The following is a 15,966-nucleotide window of genomic DNA, read 5'->3' as shown; positions in this document are numbered from 1 at the left end:
CATTTGACTTGGGCCGGATAAAACTGTAACTTGCTCTTTTCTAGAAAAATAAATGTGTGACCCTAAGGTGAAATTATAGAAGACTTAAATAGACATTTGATACCAGAAACTTACTTTTGCTGCACTCTTTCAAGCCTTGGGTCTGACAAAGAAGTAAAGAGGAAAAAAAAAGTTATTCAGTCATTGGACAGAATCATCATTTGTGAAAGCCCAAGGCTCTGGTTGCTTGTGAAAAGCATTCAGAAGACCAATAAAAAATAGCTTTCAAAAAGTTGTTTCAAAAAACACTAGCAGCAATTTCGGGTGAAGTCCGAATTACGACAAGAGGATTGGGAAAAGAATCATATAGATAACCCACAGTGATGAGTATTAGAAAGGCTGTGCCCTTTTCAGAGAGGGCGTGAATGGTCCGTTTATCAGCTTACAACTGAGTTTCACAGAACTCAATAATTAAGGAGGCTTCAGGGAAGCTGCGGTACATTGTTTAAAATTCCTGTCATTTGAAATATGTCTGAAAGGATTTTTTACTTAAATCTGGAAAAAGAAAACTGTGGAGCAGTGCAACCTGTTGAAGGACCTAAGATCATCTGCAACTTAAGTGTTTCGGTGTTTTAAAAAATATGGCTAAAACCATTTTAAAGTTTTTGAGAAAATTTCGTTTTCCTGAGCTAAAAAAAAAAAAAAACAAAAAAACAAAAAACCTCTCATGAGGCAAGTTCTAATGTGCTGATGTAAAACCAATTAAGTAACATTTTTCTTTAAACAAGTTGATTTTAAAGTACAATGAAACTCTACTAATGTCATCAGTAGTTTACCTTTCTTTAAATTTGTAAAAAAAATCTAGGATAAACATCAATGATAGTAAATTTTTATCAAGTAAGATTAATACCGAATTAATATTCAGGATTAATGCTATTTTTCTTAAGCCTGTACACGTGATTCTGTTAATTCCGCAGTTTCTTGCAATAGAAGCTTTAGTGTGTATTAATCTTAGGACAGCAAACAAGAGGGAGGGGTGGATCTTGCCTACTGGTCACTGAGCTGGCAACTTGCAGATTTATCTTAAAAGACCAGAAATGTGAATCTTACCCTGAAAAATTACAATAGGGGCAGGACTTCAAGTTTTATCCCAAAAGGAGAGCCCAGGGTATATTAAATAGAAAAGATGGAGATGGGTATTTTTTTTTTAGAGCCTGAACATGAGACTTTGCTTTGCAGTCTCCATAAATGCTCTGTCCAAGACAGCACTTTACTGCAAGATCTTTATGGATATGACCCAGGAAGCGAATGGTTGTGTTTCGGTGTGATCCAGTATTAGATTGCTGGCCAATACTCAAGAGCCTCTCCACTGTCAAATTAAGACAGAGAATATTATCTCATGCTTTCCTTTACCAGCAGAAATCCAATTTATGCTCTAAGTAAAAGCGTCTCTGTGAGCTCATAGCAGTACTTTTAAGAATCCAGCAAGGGTCTCCCTTTGATTGCTTTACAAGGCTTATATGGAATTTCCCTATCAGTACTTAAAATAATACATGTCTTTAGAACACAGATTGGCTCATTCAGTTTTTGCTGCCAAATACCATCAAAGGGTGGTGGACCAGAGGGTGTTCTTCCTATTTTACAGATGAGAAAACAGAGGCACCAGGTTAAACTAGTTGCCTGAATTCATGTAGCAGAATGAAATAAGCCAGAGCCTGCAGGGTACTCTTTGGCCCAGCCTAGATTCTGTCCAATTTCTATAAATATGTACACCCACATGGACAAGAAAATCAGCTGGCTGTAGTCAATAATTTTGGTCTTCCTCTTGAAGCCTGATGGCCACAAGAAGCTGAGTATCAGGAAGGGACCATGGTTGCCCTGACTCACTGTACCCCCATGAAAAGGTCGCTTTACAAGCATTCAAGAAAATTTCAAGATTTTTTGAACTCTAATGGACATATTCCTGTTCAGAAGTATATCTACATCTGACTTGTCCTCGCCGTGTGATAGACACTGGATAAGAACCAGCGTGAGGGAGGCTGTAACTGTCCCCAGTTCTCCTACGTGGATGGGTTTTGGATCTCATCTACTCCCACCTCCCACCAATGTAGCTGTCCCATCTGTGGCATCTTTATTAATCCTTGGAATTTTTCTAGTCATTTAGTCACTGTCTCTCTGCCAGAATGGCACTTATACCTCCTTGGAACAGTGGTTCTAAAACACATAAAAATTCTCCAGTGTGATTATTCTGAATTGAATTGTCCACGAATATGTGGAGGAGAGGAGCCTTCACAGTTCTCTCCCTATGATTGAAATTTGAGAGGCCTGTTAAATAATACTCTTCTCTGCTTCAAGTCTTACCCAAGGCTCCTTTTCATACAAGGACATTAATCTCATATTGGGGACCCCACTTTCATGATCTCAGCTAAACCTGATTACCTCCCAAAGGCCTCACTTCCAGATATCAAATTGGGGGTCAGGGCTTCACCATATGAACTGGGGGGAGGAGCAGGGACAAACATTCAAGTCATACCGCTTTGCCCCTGATCCCTCAAATTCATGTCCTCTTTGCACACCAAGTACATTATTCCATCCCAAAGCTGCAAACAGTAGCATTAACTCTAAAGCCCAAAGTGTCGTCTAAATGATTCGTGGCTGAGACTCCAGATAGGATTCATCCTGAAACAAAATTCCCCTCCAGCTGTGAGGCTGTTAGATGAGTTATGTCCTTCCAAATATACGATGAGGCGCCAGGTATAGGATATAGTTTCTCATTCCAGAAGGGAGAAACTAGAGCAGTAGGAAAGAAGGGATGAAGGGTTCCATGCAAGTCCCAAACCCAGCAAGGCAAATACCATTAGGTCTTGCGGCTCTGGAATAATCCTTTTTGGATTGATGCTTTGCCTTCTGGACCCACTGGAGTGTTTGTCTCGCCTCTTATGTCTTTGCAGGGAAGGAGTCACCCACCAAAGGCCCAGGAGGCCCTGCCCCCAAGGCTTTAGGCAGAGGCCACCTCTCCTACTGAACTCCAGGTGATGCCATCCCTCAGGTTTGAAACCAGGGAAGCAGCCCTGATGCTCTCTGAATCTTTGGGGTCATTCTTCCTCTGTCTTGAAGAATAATGCATGTTCACAGGCAGCAGCCCTATGGTCCAGTCCTGTAGATCTGACAGCCTTCCTTTCTGTCATCCTGTCTCCACCAGTTCACACTGGCCGTGCTTCTGCTGGGGGAGGGGTCCAGGGTTCACACCCATTCTTATTTCTTTACCAAATGGTTCTGTGACCACACCCTTATTGTTCTTTTCAGAGCATACCTCCACATATTTTTGCAATATGGATAGGCTGAGAGCTTTCAAGATCATCAAGTTCTGATTCCCTTTTACTTAACAAAATTACTTCCTCAGTTCATCTTTCGTTCTCATTTTACTGTAAACAAACCAAGGTACTCCTGCAAAACTTTCTTAAAAATCTCTTTAGCTAACTATCCCTTTCATTGGTTCTTTCTGTCTTCCACAAAACACTAGACTACTGTTCCGCCAAGTTCTTTGCTACGTTGTAACAATCACTTTTCCTCCATTGTCAGAAACATGTTCCTCATTTCTTGTCTGGGAGTCAGCAGAAGGCCTTTGTCATCGGTAGTCTGCTGCTGATTATTTATGTGTTCTCTGAATAGCTGTCACTCCAACTCTCCTTCTGAACTCTTACCAGAGTCCCCTTTATCAGTCCCTCATGCATTCTTGGCTTTTTCTAGTGCACACCTCAGAAGTCTTCCAGCCTCTACCCTGTCCCAGCGTTGCTTCTCCAGCACACCACTTGCTGGTACCAATGCTCTGTCAATTTCCTAGGGTTGCCATAACAAATTACCACAGAATGGGCTTTAAATAACCCAGATCTCTAGTCTTGTGGTTCTGAAGTCTGGAGCCTGAAATCAAGCTGTTGGCAGGGTTGTGCTCCCACGGAAGGCTCTGGGGAAGAACCTTTCTCTGCCTCTTTCTGCTTTCCTGCCGATCCTTGATGCCCCTTGGCTTGCGGCTTTCTCTCTCCAGTGTCTGCCTCGTCCTCACGTGGTAGAAAGAGCGAGCTTTTATGTCTCTTCTAAGGCTAAGAATCCCATCTTATTACTTCATCTAACTATCGCCCAAAGGCTTCACCCCAAAATATCATCACATTGAGGGTTAGGACTTGAACATGTGAACTTTGGGGGACACAGCCCTTCAGTCAGTAATAGGTAAAATGTAAAGCTGAAGAAAAACCAAAATACTGCCTTTGTTACTAATAAAAGCTGAAGCAGGCCAGTACTCCTTATCTGTGATCCTTTGGGCCAGATGTGATTTTGCAATTCCACATTTTTTAGATTTAGGGCAGAAATGGTACATATGTTGTTTGTTACTAATATCTTATAACCAGATATGAATGTGTTTATAAGAGAACATGACTAAGTGCTATACAGTAGAACTTTCTGCATTGCTGAGGGTCTTTATCTGTATCTATGTGAGAGCACTAGTTACATATGGCTATTGAGCTTTTGAAACTTGGCTAGTATGAGTAAGAATCTGAATTTTTCATGTCATTTCATAGTAACTGACTTAAATTTGAATAGACTCGTGTGACTCTTGGCTACTATACTGGACACAGAGCTCTAAGTGGGGTAATAAGGACTATAAGTGGCTTCATATTCGGTAGGGTTGGGTTTTGCCACCAGGAGTCAGTTCACTTGAGGTTTTGCTGCCAAATGAATTAAGGAAAATTTTGGTTTTGATTCTTGGATTTTGTCATTTCAAATAAGGGCTATGGATCTTTATTGGGAAATATAGCTTTTAACTTCAGGCAAGTGGGCTTCCCAGTACTGAGCCTCAGAACTGTACAGACTAAGTCGCTACAGTAATGGACAAAGCCCAGACTCTCCCCTCCCCCACCATGGACAGAGCTGACCCCCTGAAATGTCTGACGTGAAGGGGCTGAGAATGACAGTTTTACTTACAAGAGAGAAAGAAGGGGCTGGGTTATTTGTGCCCAAATTTTCCTTCCAAATGCAGCCATCAGATAAAGACACTTCTCCCTGAGGGATAAATGCCAGCCCTATTCAGGGTTACTGGTGGATCCCTCTGTATGTCAAGAGACATCTGGAGTGGAGACAAAGCTATCTCTAATGCCTTTTTTTTGTTCACCCCCCACCGCCCCCCACCACGGATATGTGCACTGGTCATCTTTGAAGGTTTTGCACAGTGTTAATGATCAGATCCTGAGCCCATTCCCACCTAGTTTTCTACTTGACTTGTCTTTGCATCTTTGACTCTCTTCTCCAATTCTTTTTTAAAAATAATTTTATTTATTTTTGGCTCTGCTGGGTCTTCATTGCTGCATTGCTTTTCTCTCACTGGGGTGAGTAGGGACTACTCTGTAGTTGTGATGTGCGGGCCTCTCGTGGCGGTGGCGTCTCTCGTTGCAGAGCATGGGCTCTAGGGTGTTCGGGCGTCAGCACCTGCAACACCTGGGCTCATTAATTGTGTATTTCAGTAGTTCTGGTGCACGGGCTTAGCTGCTCCAGGGCACGTGGCGTCTTCCAGGACCAGGGATCAAACCCATGTCTCTGCATCAGCAGGTGGATTCTTCACTGCAGAGCCCTCTTCCCCATTCCTTTGGAATCTTACGTAGGAAAACTTATTCTCCAGTTGGCAGAAGCCACAATAACAAGAGATGTATTCCCTATAGTTGCTGCAACCAGTGGCCATTGACCTTAACTTGTGCTCTCAGACAAGAGGCAGAACGATATGCATCAAGAAAACCCCAAGAAACTTATGAATATTATTTACCATTGTTCTTCTTTCCTCTCCTACAATGCTAATTTCCAAGCTCCCTAATTTTTTTCATTGTTTTATGAGTTATTGGAAAAAATACAGTTAGGCACAACAAGAAGTGTGTGTGTATACACACACACACACACACACACACGTTTTTGATAGGCTGAAACATCTTTCAAAAATAAGAGTCTTAAACGAGAATATTGCAAACTGCTATTTTACAATAAACACACACAGGATGTTTATAATAAATGAGTTCTAAATTTTTAATAGTTGAATCTTCCAGTCCTTCAGCAAACATTTTTCAGGCAGGAGAGAATACAGGTGGCTGAGGGGTAAAGAATCCACCTGCCAAGTAGGAGATGGGGGTTCAATCCCTGGGCTGGGAAGATCCTTTGGAGGTGGAAATGGCAACCCACTCCAGTATCCTTGCCTCGGAATTCCCATGGACAGAGGAGCCTGGTGGGCTATAGTCCATGGGGTCACAAAAGTTGGACATGACTTAGGACTAAACAGCAATAACAGACTTGAGAGCCAGGCTACCTGGGATTTACTCTTCCTCAGTCCACCATTTAATGAAGTGATTTCTTAAGCAAGTTGTTTAACTTCTTTGTTCTCAGCTTCATAATCTCTGAAAGAGAACACTGCCTAAGAGGCTCACTGAGTGGATGAAGTAAGCTAGTAGATGTAAAGCACTTAGAACAGTGCTGGGCACTTGTTAAGCATTATTTGCTATTATTCTCTTTAAGTTTCCACTGCGATCCAGATGCCGTGTGGATATGGAGGTGCCGAGAGGAGCAAGGTATCTCCTGCCCTTAAGGAATGCCATCTGCCAAGGCGTCAGTCAGAACTCAGCAGTGAAAATGAAGGCCATTCCAGATATGTTCAGGAACTAGATGTTTCCCCCCAAACATTGTAAGGGTCAGAGAAGTGAAAGTCAGGGCCACTCTTGGGCATTTAGGTCACATGGCCAAAGCTGCCAGCCAGGGGACAGGAGAATGTAGAAGCCACTGCCAGTCTGCACCGCGGGGCCTGGGTAGCTGACTGGTTTCTATGAGTACCCTTATCTGCTGAACCTGCGTGTCAGCCACCACAGCTGGTGACAGAAGAACCTCTCGGCTCCCCCAGCTCTCCAGATGTCTCACACGTGTGTCCCCCTGGCCGAGCGGGATCGCGTGTGGACCCTGGCAACAGCTGTGACCAGGAACCTCTAGGCTTCCAGCCACTGTGCCCCGAGGGAGAGGGTGAAAGGCGTGGTAATGGATCCTTAACCCCAAGAAACAGTATCTGGCAGGAAGCAGGCAGATGCACTCGTCCGCTTCCACAGCCAGGAGGTGTTCACAGAGCACCCACTCCCTATGGGTGCTGTTCTGGTGCTAAGAATACAACAGGAACAAAACAGGCCAGGTCTCTGTTCTCACAGAATTTACGTGAATGATAAAAATACATGTGATGAACACGGAGCTGAAATCTGAGCAGAGCAGTGAAAAGACAGCGAGGAGTAAGCCAGCGTGGGGCTCAGGAATGCTGGGGGTTTGGGAGGGCTCCCCAGAGGAAGGAGGAGAGCCAGGGTGTGGAGACTTCTACAGGGTAACTGAACCTGAGGCAACGAGGTGGTGAGATCTCTACAGGGAATAAAGAGGGATGATCTTGATTATTCCACAAAGAGCTTTTCTCCTTTTGAATAAGAGTGGAACTGATGGATTGAGGTGATGGTATTGTTTGTCCTTTGAAACTGGCTCATTTAGAATGACATTTAATGGAAAATGTGGCTTGGGCCATATAGGTACTCTGTATACAAGTAGATCGTGACTTTATGATTTAATAGGACCTCCTTGGTGGCTCAGACAGTGAAGAATCCGCCTGCAATGCAGGAGACCCAGGTTCCATCCCTGGGTCGGGAAGATTCTCTGTAGAAGGGAATGGCAATCCACTCCAACATTGGGTCATATAGGTACTTTGTATACAAATAGATTATGACTTTATGGTTTAACACATCATCTGTGCATGCTGCGTGCATGTTCAGCCACTTCAGTCTTACCTGACTTTTTGCGACCCTGTGGACTGTAGCCTGCCAGGCTCCTCTGTCTGTGGGATTATCCAGGTAAGAATTCTGGAGTGGGTTGCCATGCCCTCCTCCAGGAGATCTTCCCAAATCAGGGATCAAATCAGAGTCTCCTGCATTGCAGGTGGATTCTTTACCCCGAGCCACCTGTGAAGCTCAATAAATCATCTACTGATTTTTTAAAACTCTTGTAACACCATAGCAATGACGTTAATTGCCATTTTAAAGATTGTCTGTGAGTTCATATTTTGTTTCAGTTGTCTATTGCTGTGTATCAGCTGGGGGCTTCCCAGGTGGCCCTAGTGGTAAAGAATCTGCCTACCAGTGCAGAAGACATAAGAGACGTGGGTTCGAGCCCTGGGTCCAGAAGATCCCCTGGAGGATGGCACAGCAGCCCGCTCCAGTATTCTTGCCTGGAGAATCCCATGGACAGAGGAGCCTGACAGGTTACGGTCCATAGGATCACACAGTCGGACACGACTGAATCGACTTAGCATGCACACCTGTGTATCAACTTGCCCCAAAACTCAGTGACTTAAACCAGCGATTTACCATTTCTCACTCCTGCATCTGGCTCCTCTGTGCTTCTCCATGAGGACTTGCTCACTCCAGCTTTTTCTCAAGATTTGGATTCATTGTAGGGATTGCTTTCCCAGAGAAAGGAAGTGGAAGCTGCCAGGCCCCTTCAGGCCTGGGTTCGGAAGTCCCAGAACGTCTCTTTCCCTGCATCCCATCTGTGTGAGTCATTAAGGTAAGACCAGAGTCAAAGGGATCTTAAAAAAATTCTTAGGAAGTAGATTCTATCTCACCATGTCGGGAGAAATGTGTGCACGTAGGCAGGAGAGGTTTTCGTGATGGCCAACTATAAAAGCTGCTGAAACCCCAGGTTATATCTTTGATATAACTGTGTTAAATGACATAATACATGAAAACGTAGTGAATTCATAACCTGACACATAGCAAATGCTCAACAAACATTGCTAATAATAATAGTTGTTGTGACGATGATGATTTGTTGAGGCTTGACAGTGAGTCTGTAAATTCCACCTTTCTAAAACCTTGCAGATTCTGAGATGAGGGGAAAAAAAGACCAGAGGCTATGCAGAGAGGAGATAAATTATCACCACTGCTGGTGATAAAGATAATGCAGAGCATTTTTGTACTTCTTAACACTAAATACCAGAATTAGACAGTCTTCCATCCCAACACTGGTGTGGGGGGAAACGGAGGGGGAGGGTCTGCTTCATAGAACCCAGAGCCTGGAGCATACCCCCACTCTGAGGACAAACAGGTCCATTCCCCAAAGAGAGGGGTGAGCAGGTGCCTGCTTTATTCTTCCTGCATTTTCCAGTCAAATAAGTCACCTTTTAACTTCCCACCTGAGCTCTGGGGGGGTAAGTGAGACAGAAAAGAGAGGCCAGGGGCCTTCCACTCCATAAGAAACTTCCAGTTAGGGGAAGAAGGGCTTCTTGCCTAACACAGATATTCACTTATTTCCACTTTAACATTCGTACATGGTGGAAGCCTTCAGTTACCAGAATCATTTAAATTAGATATCTAGTTTGGTGTAGCCCAAATTATATCACTGTGCAATATCTTAATAGAAGAGAAGACAGTGAGCAATAGGGTGTTACATATCTTAAGTGTAAAAGCAGCAATTACATGCAAATATGCATATCAGAATACTTTCATGGGGTAAGTGTTTAGCAAGGCTTTGGAAGAAGTCACTTTATCTGTCTAGAAATAATTTGTTTTAAATCACTAAGTTTTGGGGTACATTGATATGCCACAATAGACAACTAAAAAGAAAAAGTGCAAACTCACAAACACCTTTGAAAATGGCTAATGATGGAATTCCTTCAGAGTAACAGGAATTCAACTACAAAGTAATTGGGTTTGACAAAGTACGCTGACAGGTCTTTTCAACTCAAATTCTTTTAAGTCTTTTTGTTAATGGTCATATGGTTTAAATAAAAGTAAATCTTGTAGTAGATGGCTCACAGAGATCCTAGGTGTTGAGTTACGTACAATCTAAAAGTGTGGTTATATTAATTTAAAGATAGCTATCACTTCTTCAGAGATTTAGCTTATATCATAATTTTGCTGTGATTAAACAGAATTCATTCTACAAATTAAAGTATGTTGGCTATTATATAATTAGGAAAAGGATTTGTATAATACTGGAATCAAGATTGCCGGGAGAAATATCAAAAACCTCAGATATGCAGGTGACACCACCCTTATGGCAGAAAGTGAAGGATTAAAGAGCCTCTTGATGAAAGTGAAAGAGGAGAGTGAAAAAGTTGGCTTAAAGCTCAGCATTCAGAAAACTAAGATCATGGCATCCGGTCCCTTCACTTCATGGCAAATAGATGGGGAAACAGTGGAAACAGTGGCTGACTTTATTTTTCTGGGCTCCAAAATCACTGCAGATGGTGATTGCAGCCATGAAATTAAAAGACGCTTACTCCTTCGGAAGGAAAGTTATGAACAACCTAGACAGCATATTAAAAAGCAGAAACATTACTTTGCCAACAAAGGTCTGTCTAGTCAAGGATATGGTTTCTCCAGTAGTCATGTATGGGTGTGAGAGTTGGACTATAAAGAAAGCTGAGCACCGAAGAATTGATGCTTTTGAACTGTGGTGTTGGAGAAGACTCTTGAGAGTCCCTTGGACTGCAAGGAGATCCAACCAGTCCATCCTAAAGGAAATGGAAGGACTGATGTTGAAGTTGAAACTCCAATAGTTTGGCCACCTGACGTGAAGAACTGACTCATTTGAAAAGACTCTGATGCTGGGAAAGATTGAAGGTGACGACAGAGGATGAAATGGATGGCATCACTGACGCAATGGAATTGAGTAAACTCCAGGAGTTGGTGATGGACAGGGAGGCCTGGTGTGCTGCAGTCCATTGGGTTGCAAAGAGTCAGACACAGCTTAGCTACTGAATTGAATACTGAGTTAATGAAAGAATAAAAAAAAAATGCAGCTGTGTATGTAATTCAAAGGAAATAATACCCACTTCCAAGGAAACACTTCCTTGAAATCTCATTTTCATTCCAGAGTATTTTAAAGTCTTTGACATGGGTACACTTGAAACAGAGAGCAAAGCCCAGATGTCAGGTATCTTATTCCAAGAGTGATTACAGAGTCTAACTCAGAAATGAAATCACAAAATTGAAAGGGTGTCCTTCATAGTGTTTAATCTGACCCATTATGTATCGTGGCATTCAGAGAGTTTCTTGTCATTGAGTATATTTCCTTCAGATTTTATTCTGAGCATCAGCTGAAATATTCATTGGCTAGGCATTGCATAGACCAGACTCCTAAGTGGTTGGTGTGCAGTTTCCAAGGAAGTAAGAGGTCCATGCTGCTCCCTTTATTCTTTAGACTCATCCATCTAAGAGGCAGGACCAACACAACTGTCAGAAATAGGAGCACTGTGAGGGGGATGTTTGTGTGCAAAGGTCAGTTGGAATAATTGGAATCAAACTGTCATATCTGATATCCCGGTCAAGCATGAGCTGGTCAAATTTAGTTAAAAGGGAAAAGCCAGGATGTATCTAATCTAAGAAAGAGACCTCTGATCTGGATTGGAGGGGCCAGTGGGGAAACTAGTCCAGTTGCACGTGATGAGAACGCTGAAGAGACATGAAAATTAAAAGTTCCCTTTTAAGCCCAGGGTCACTCTGTTCAGAAGCCCAAATAATGAATATAGAGTATCAATTATGAGAACAATAAAAAAGAACATGTAGGAGAAATGTAGAAAGATCCAGAGGCTCCCACCTCTGAGAAGCTACCACCTGTAAGTATGTATCTGCAAACTCAAGGGGGATGAGAGCTTTTGTAAAATAGGAATTTGATAATTTAATGAAATTACTCTGAACTAGGCATCTTATAAAGTGTGAGGCTGTGAGATTCTTGTCACATGGGTCTCCCAGTTTTTTGGCATACCTCCCCTTCACAGGTGGAAAATGGACTTCTCTCTTTGAATCTGGGTGCTGGTTTTGACCAATACGGTACAGAAGAAAATGGCACTGTGCCAATTTCTGAGTCCAGGCTCTTAGAAGTCGGCACCTTTATTTTCTGTCTCTTGAAGCACCAGTTCTTTAGACCTCAGTCACCCTCGGAGGCTTCCCAAGTTGTTCAGTAGTAAAGAATCTGCCTGCCAATACAGAAGATGCAGGAGACACAGGTTCCATCCCTAGATTGGGAGGATCCCCTGGAGAAGGAAATGGCAACCCACTCCAGTATCTTACTTGGAAAATCCCACAGATGGAAGAGTCTGGCAGGCTGCAGTCCATGGGGTCACAAAAAGTTGGACAAGACTGAGCTCTCTCAGACTTCCTTGGAGAGAGCCCTTAAGCAAGTGAGGGTAGCAGCATCTTGTGGGCGAGGAGGAGGAGCTGTCTCCACCCCGACTCCCTCCCGTACCTACAGAGTCTGCCCAGGGGATGGATGCTGTATGGAGCAGAGACCGTCTCCTGACCAAAACCTGCCCAAATTGCAGATTCAAGAGAAAAATGATTCTTTTAAGCCAGTGATTTTTATTTGTTAAACAGTAATCGACAAGTGAAAATGGTAAAATGAAACAAACCCACTGTCGTGTGGACCAGCTAAGGTGAGAGTTTGTGGGGTAGATCTGGATTTGTATCTAGAGATTTGTTAAAATGTTGGGTAAAGCATCTCATTTCCTCACGTTTCATTGCCCCTCAAGCTTATGAGAGTTGAGCATAATAAAAACCACCTTCCAAGGTGAGCTGGAGAAATAAGTGAAATACTATATATAAGCGTCTAAAACAATGCCTGGAAGGTAGCGAGGACTTAAACATCCTGAATCAGAATTTGCTAAAAGTCCTCGGCAATACAGAAAAGTTGTTTTAGGTTATAAGGAAATGAGAATTACTTGAATAGCTGCTGCTTTGTAAATTGTGGTATGAAATGGGTCCTTATTCCCGAGTTACGCCACGTATATAATCGTATATGCTTTAACCATAGGGAACTATATTAAAGCAGTGTGTTTTTAAAATGTTGATATAACACATAAATATGAATTCAGTCCAGTTTATGAGGTATTAGGTTAATAAGTTACATCTTTAAATAATAGAGCAGCCACACCTTGTAACTCAGTTTTTAAAAATCATCTGGCAAAAAAAAATCCCTTGAAACTATAGGTATAAAGCAGATTTCAATAAAATGACATTCAGAGAGAATAAAAAGTTAGCACTTTCTCCTTATAATGTCAGATGTGCTAAAATCTTCTACTAAAAATTATCATTTCTTTCACACATAAAAGAGCCCTTTAATGTTGCTTTAAATCTCCATGAAGGTTCAGAGATCATTTTTTAACTTCTGTTACTCTTTTAGATCTAGATGCACAGTTTGCTCGCCACAGATGTTCCAAAGAGCATGAAGTGCCCACATTTATGTGGTAAGGACCACTCTTGATAAAAATGAGCAGCTGTCTTTATCTAAGGAAAAATTTCAATACAGATCTCATATATGATTGAAACCTGTCTCATTCCAAGTGGTTACTCTGATAGAATGACCCAGACTTTGCCTAAGCTGGTCATTCTTGTGTGCCTGTGATGGTTATTGTAAGCCTACACAATATTTATATTCCTGTCCATGTTTGGGATAGAGGAAAGTAGAGAGGAGGCATGAGGAGAAGGGGGAGATGGCGCTCTTGAGTGAATCAACACATGATTCCAGCCAGAGTTGGATGGATGATAACTTGAATCTGGAAAGGGTTGCTTCATCTGTTCATTGATTCTGCTCTATAAATCTGAGAGTAGAATGGAACAGGGAGAGAAGGCCCTGGCATCTAAGAAATTTGAAACAGAAACAGGTTTTCTTTTTTAACTTTGTGTTTGGTGTTGCTTTGAAAGGGCTGGATACTGAGGCAGTCTGGTCCCTCTGGGGCAGGAGAGCCAGGATGCTGAGCGGCAGCAGGACAGAGCGGGGCCAGGAGCCTTCCTTACGCCGCGTCCTGCACATGGTTGTCTCAGGAGGAGGGACTGAGAGCATTGGCCAAATGCTTTCCTTCTTTTACTGAGATTTCTAAAAGAATATTTGAAACTCATTCTTTGGATCCGGTACTTATGTTATAACCTTTTCTTTTTGTTGTTCATTACCTTTTTCCTTTTGGAAACTTACAATCTGTTTCACTGTGTCAAAAAGAAAAAAAAGAAGGGTTTTACTTTTGCTGATATTATGAATAGGATTAAAGCAGACTTGCGCCCTGCAGGCAGTTTCAGTGGGTGTATAAGCGGGAAAGGGGTCCCTATTTACACTCGGCTGACCCCAAAATGCGAATGTAAATTGCCTGTCTGCCGTAGCTGCGCCTGGGGGGAGGGCAGTGCAGGTTTCTAGGACCCAGGCTTCATTGGGTACCACAGCATCCAGGAATCGCAACGCTGGCATCTTGGATTCAGTCCTGCCCAGGGTTCCCCACCTGTCCGACCTGAGGCAGGCTCAAATGTCAGTCTTTCTGTCAGAACAGAAAACACCTATATTGTATATCTTACAGAGCCCTGAGGATTCAATTCTTACATCGTATACACACAGTGGTCCCTACATAGAAAGAAAGCATTCTTTTCTTAAAACTCTTCCAAATATACTACACAAGTCTTAAGCTGATTCTAAGTCACTATTAAGTTTCAGCAAAATAACTAAAATTTAGTACTCACATGGAGTAGGTGCTCAAGAATTCAACCTCATCTTAAGAGAAATGAAAGTGGAGAGGAGGTGGGGGCCAGTTACCCCTGGACCTAGCCTTCTTAGGCATCCCTGCAGCACCAGCTCTGCCAGACCAGCTCTAGTTCCCAGAACCCATCCCCGGGCATTCCAGTCCGTCATCTCCCACTCCTGCCCCCAGTGGGGCTAACCCTCTCTCTGTCAATATACCCAGATTCCTCTTACCTGTATGGCTCACCAGCTCCTCTGGGTGAGGCCAGCTAGATCCCCGTGGGAATGGTTGTAGAGACCCAGCCTTTGAGACCCCATCCTCCAGGCCAGGGCTTCCGTTAAGCCACATTCCCTGAGTGCAGCTCCTGATTTTTTGTTGTAACCATCCAGGGGAGAGGAAAATTGGTAGAAAAGGGTATCTTCCCCCACAGGAAGGCTGGGACTGAAGGATGATGAGGTGAGATGGGATTTCTGCCATGAAGCCAGACAATGGCAGTGCAGTTTTAAATTCCCATGCAATTCTCATAAAAACAATGAGAAATCAAATAGCGCTGAGGTAATGGTCTAGCTGCTTTATGACTTTGGGGACCAGTTAGCAACTTTGCCACTTTTTTCTTTTTTACAGCAAGTTTCATTTTGTGTTCCATTTAAGTCGTGCACAGCCAGGCTTGTGTAACAGCCATTTAGAAGTTGGAGAGATTTGAGCTTTTCTGCTAGAGAAATTTCTGGTCTTCTAAAGTGAAAGACGAGTGTGAAAAAGTTGGCTTAAAGCTCAACATTCAGAAAACTAAGATCATGGCATCTGGTCCCATCACTTCATGGCAATAGATGGGGAAACAGTGGAAACAGTGTCAGACTTTATTTTTTTGGACTCCAAAAACTTCACTGCAGATGGTGACTGCAACCATGAAATTAAAAGATGCTTACTCCTTGGAAGGAAAGTTATGACCAACTAGATAGCATATTACAAAGCAGAGACATTACTTTGCCAACAAACAAAACCATAGTCGGGACTATGGTTTTTCAAGCAGTCATGTATGGATGTGAGAGTTGGACTGTGAAGAAAGATGAGCTCCAAAGAATAGATGCTTTTGAACTGTGGTGTTGGAGAAGACTCTTGAGAGTCCCTTGGACTGCAAGGAGATCCAACCAGTCCATCCTAAAGAAGATCAGTCTTGGGTGTTCATTGGAAGGACTAATGTTGAAGCTGAAACTCCAGTACTTGGGCCACCTCATGCGACGAGTTGACTCATTGGAAAAGACCCTGATGCTGGGAGGGATTGGGGGCAGGAGGAGAAGGGGAGGACAGAGGATGAGATGGTTGGATGGCATCACCGACTCGATGGACATGACTTTGAGTAAACTCCAGGAGTTGGTGATGGACAGGGAGGCCTGGTGTGCTGCGGTTCATGGGGTCACAGAGTCAGACACGAC

General features: G+C 43.0%; 1 protein-coding gene across 2 annotated transcripts in view; it reads left to right on the top strand.

Moving 5' to 3' along the window:
• Positions 1-15,966, top strand: part of NWD2 (NACHT and WD repeat domain containing 2) — a 216,176-nt gene that overhangs the window by 5,519 nt on the left and 194,691 nt on the right. Inside the window, exon 2 of one of the 2 annotated variants that reach the window (XM_043438726.1) lies at positions 2,931-3,011. The exons of the other annotated variant lie outside the window; for it this stretch is intronic. The gene's annotated coding sequence lies outside the window, so the exon portion shown is untranslated. The remainder of the gene's footprint in view (positions 1-2,930; positions 3,012-15,966) is intronic. 2 annotated transcript variants of the gene reach the window in all.

Source organism: Cervus canadensis, chromosome 19, assembly GCF_019320065.1.
Source record: "Cervus canadensis isolate Bull #8, Minnesota chromosome 19, ASM1932006v1, whole genome shotgun sequence".
NCBI classification, from domain to species: Eukaryota; Metazoa; Chordata; class Mammalia; order Artiodactyla; family Cervidae; genus Cervus; species Cervus canadensis.
Note: the sequence above shows the minus strand (reverse complement) of the source record. Positions and strands in the feature narration are given on the sequence as shown.